This window comes from Osmia lignaria, unplaced genomic scaffold, assembly GCF_051020975.1.
Source record: "Osmia lignaria lignaria isolate PbOS001 unplaced genomic scaffold, iyOsmLign1 scaffold0030, whole genome shotgun sequence".
Classification (NCBI taxonomy): domain Eukaryota; kingdom Metazoa; phylum Arthropoda; class Insecta; order Hymenoptera; family Megachilidae; genus Osmia; species Osmia lignaria.
In genome coordinates this window covers 4,767,501-4,772,500 of record NW_027478171.1, presented here as the reverse complement: position 1 = coordinate 4,772,500, position 5,000 = coordinate 4,767,501, and positions in this window count along the sequence as shown.

Genomic DNA, 5,000 nt, shown 5'->3' with positions numbered 1-5,000 from the left:
TTGAAAGCAACACGCCGCTGGAACTTTGAAAAATTTCGGGGCAAAGCAATACGCGGCTGGGACTTTGAAATATTTCGGAGCGCACCTAAAGTTCGTTATTTTGGCTAAACGGAGCGAAAATCTGCATTTATACCATCACGGACGTTAGTTCAATAGCGTTTAACGATCGATCCACGGTACAGACTGCAAAAATATGATTGTTAAAATTTTCGACTAATCGGTTCTAAGAGGCGAAGCAATACGCCGCTGGGACTTTGAAATATTTCGGAGCGCACCTAAAGTTCGTTATTTTGGCTAAACGGAGCGAAAATCTGCATTTATACCATCACGGACGTTAGTTTAATAGCGTTTAACGATGGATCCACGGTACAGAATGCAAAAATATGATTGTTAAAATTTTCGACTAATCGGTTCTAAGAGGCGAAGCAATACGCCGCTGGGACTTTGAAATATTTCGGAGCGCACCTAAAGTTCGTTATTTTGGCTAAACGGAGCGAAAATCTGCATTTATACCATCACGGACGTTAGTTCAATAGCGTTTAACGATCGATCCACGGTACAGAATGCAAAAATATGATTGTTAAAATTTTCGACTAATCGGTTCTAAGAGGCGAAGCAATACGCCGCTGGGACTTTGAAATATTTCGGAGCGCACCTAAAGTTCGTTATTTTGGCTAAACGGAGCGAAAATCTGCATTTATACCATCACGGACGTTAGTTTAATAGCGTTTAACGATGGATCCACGGTACAGAATGCAAAAATATGATTGTTAAAATTTTCGACTAATCGGTTCTAAGAGGCGAAGCAATACGCCGCTGGGACTTTGAAATATTTCGGAGCGCACCTAAAGTTCGTTATTTTGGCTAAACGGAGCGAAAATCTGCATTTATACCATCACGGACGTTAGTTCAATAGCGTTTAACGATGGATCCACGGTACAGAATGCAAAAATATGATTGTTAAAATTTTCGACTAATCGGTTCTAAGAGGCGAAGCAATACGCCGCTGGGACTTTGAAATATTTCGGAGCGCACCTAAAGTTCGTTATTTTGGCTAAACGGAGCGAAAATCTGCATTTATACCATCACGGACGTTAGTTCAATAGCGTTTAACGATCGATCCACGGTACAGACTGCAAAAATATGATTGTTAAAATTTTCGACTAATCGGTTCTATGAGGCGAAGCAATACGCCGCTGGGACTTTGAAATATTTCGGAGCGCACCTAAAGTTCGTTATTTTGGCTAAACGGAGCGAAAATCTGCATTTATACCATCACGGACGTTAGTTTAATAGCGTTTAACGATGGATCCACGGTACAGAATGCAAAAATATGATTGTTAAAATTTTCGACTAATCGGTTCTAAGAGGCGAAGCAATACGCCGCTGGGACTTTGAAATATTTCGGAGCGCACCTAAAGTTCGTTATTTTGGCTAAACGGAGCGAAAATCTGCATTTATACCATCACGGACGTTAGTTCAATAGCGTTTAACGATCGATCCACGGTACAGAATGCAAAAATATGATTGTTAAAATTTTCGACTAATCGGTTCTAAGAGGCGAAGCAATACGCCGCTGGGACTTTGAAATATTTCGGAGCGCACCTAAAGTTCGTTATTTTGGCTAAACGGAGCGAAAATCTGCATTTATACCATCACGGACGTTAGTTTAATAGCGTTTAACGATGGATCCACGGTACAGAATGCAAAAATATGATTGTTAAAATTTTCGACTAATCGGTTCTAAGAGGCGAAGCAATACGCCGCTGGGACTTTGAAATATTTCGGAGCGCACCTAAAGTTCGTTATTTTGGCTAAACGGAGCGAAAATCTGCATTTATACCATCACGGACGTTAGTTCAATAGCGTTTAACGATCGATCCACGGTACAGAATGCAAAAATATGATTGTTAAAATTTTCGACTAATCGGTTCTAAGAGGCGAAGCAATACGCCGCTGGGACTTTGAAATATTTCGGAGCGCACCTAAAGTTCGTTATTTTGGCTAAACGGAGCGAAAATCTGCATTTATACCATCACGGACGTTAGTTTAATAGCGTTTAACGATGGATCCACGGTACAGAATGCAAAAATATGATTGTTAAAATTTTCGACTAATCGGTTCTAAGAGGCGAAGCAATACGCCGCTGGGACTTTGAAATATTTCGGAGCGCACCTAAAGTTCGTTATTTTGGCTAAACGGAGCGAAAATCTGCATTTATACCATCACGGACGTTAGTTCAATAGCGTTTAACGATGGATCCACGGTACAGAATGCAAAAATATGATTGTTAAAATTTTCGACTAATCGGTTCTAAGAGGCGAAGCAATACGCCGCTGGGACTTTGAAATATTTCGGAGCGCACCTAAAGTTCGTTATTTTGGCTAAACGGAGCGAAAATCTGCATTTATACCATCACGGACGTTAGTTCAATAGCGTTTAACGATCGATCCACGGTACAGACTGCAAAAATATGATTGTTAAAATTTTCGACTAATCGGTTCTAAGAGGCGAAGCAATACGCCGCTGGGACTTTGAAATATTTCGGAGCGCACCTAAAGTTCGTTATTTTGGCTAAACGGAGCGAAAATCTGCATTTATACCATCACGGACGTTAGTTTAATAGCGTTTAACGATGGATCCACGGTACAGAATGCAAAAATATGATTGTTAAAATTTTCGACTAATCGGTTCTAAGAGGCGAAGCAATACGCCGCTGGGACTTTGAAATATTTCGGAGCGCACCTAAAGTTCGTTATTTTGGCTAAACGGAGCGAAAATCTGCATTTATACCATCACGGACGTTAGTTCAATAGCGTTTAACGATCGATCCACGGTACAGAATGCAAAAATATGATTGTTAAAATTTTCGACTAATCGGTTCTAAGAGGCGAAGCAATACGCCGCTGGGACTTTGAAATATTTCGGAGCGCACCTAAAGTTCGTTATTTTGGCTAAACGGAGCGAAAATCTGCATTTATACCATCACGGACGTTAGTTTAATAGCGTTTAACGATGGATCCACGGTACAGAATGCAAAAATATGATTGTTAAAATTTTCGACTAATCGGTTCTAAGAGGCGAAGCAATACGCCGCTGGGACTTTGAAATATTTCGGAGCGCACCTAAAGTTCGTTATTTTGGCTAAACGGAGCGAAAATCTGCATTTATACCATCACGGACGTTAGTTTAATAGCGTTTAACGATGGATCCACGGTACAGAATGCAAAAATATGATTGTTAAAATTTTCGACTAATCGGTTCTAAGAGGCGAAGCAATACGCCGCTGGGACTTTGAAATATTTCGGAGCGCACCTAAAGTTCGTTATTTTGGCTAAACGGAGCGAAAATCTGCATTTATACCATCACGGACGCTAGTTTAATAGCGTTTAACGATCGATCCACGGTACAGAATGCAAAAATATGATTGTTAAAATTTTCGACTAATCGGTTCTAAGAGGCGAAGCAATACGCCGCTGGGACTTTGAAATATTTCGGAGCGCACCTAAAGTTCGTTATTTTGGCTAAACGGAGCGAAAATCTGCATTTATACCATCACGGACGTTAGTTTAATAGCGTTTAACGATGGATCCACGGTACAGAATGCAAAAATATGATTGTTAAAATTTTCGACTAATCGGTTCTAAGAGGCGAAGCAATACGCCGCTGGGACTTTGAAATATTTCGGAGCGCACCTAAAGTTCGTTATTTTGGCTAAACGGAGCGAAAATCTGCATTTATACCATCACGGACGTTAGTTCAATAGCGTTTAACGATGGATCCACGGTACAGAATGCAAAAATATGATTGTTAAAATTTTCGACTAATCGGTTCTAAGAGGCGAAGCAATACGCCGCTGGGACTTTGAAATATTTCGGAGCGCACCTAAAGTTCGTTATTTTGGCTAAACGGAGCGAAAATCTGCATTTATACCATCACGGACGTTAGTTCAATAGCGTTTAACGATCGATCCACGGTACAGACTGCAAAAATATGATTGTTAAAATTTTCGACTAATCGGTTCTAAGAGGCGAAGCAATACGCCGCTGGGACTTTGAAATATTTCGGAGCGCACCTAAAGTTCGTTATTTTGGCTAAACGGAGCGAAAATCTGCATTTATACCATCACGGACGTTAGTTTAATAGCGTTTAACGATGGATCCACGGTACAGAATGCAAAAATATGATTGTTAAAATTTTCGACTAATCGGTTCTAAGAGGCGAAGCAATACGCCGCTGGGACTTTGAAATATTTCGGAGCGCACCTAAAGTTCGTTATTTTGGCTAAACGGAGCGAAAATCTGCATTTATACCATCACGGACGTTAGTTCAATAGCGTTTAACGATCGATCCACGGTACAGAATGCAAAAATATGATTGTTAAAATTTTCGACTAATCGGTTCTAAGAGGCGAAGCAATACGCCGCTGGGACTTTGAAATATTTCGGAGCGCACCTAAAGTTCGTTATTTTGGCTAAACGGAGCGAAAATCTGCATTTATACCATCACGGACGTTAGTTTAATAGCGTTTAACGATGGATCCACGGTACAGAATGCAAAAATATGATTGTTAAAATTTTCGACTAATCGGTTCTAAGAGGCGAAGCAATACGCCGCTGGGACTTTGAAATATTTCGGAGCGCACCTAAAGTTCGTTATTTTGGCTAAACGGAGCGAAAATCTGCATTTATACCATCACGGACGTTAGTTTAATAGCGTTTAACGATGGATCCACGGTACAGAATGCAAAAATATGATTGTTAAAATTTTCGACTAATCGGTTCTAAGAGGCGAAGCAATACGCCGCTGGGACTTTGAAATATTTCGGAGCGCACCTAAAGTTCGTTATTTTGGCTAAACGGAGCGAAAATCTGCATTTATACCATCACGGACGCTAGTTTAATAGCGTTTAACGATCGATCCACGGTACAGAATGCAAAAATATGATTGTTAAAATTTTCGACTAATCGGTTCTAAGAGGCGAAGCAATACGCCGCTGG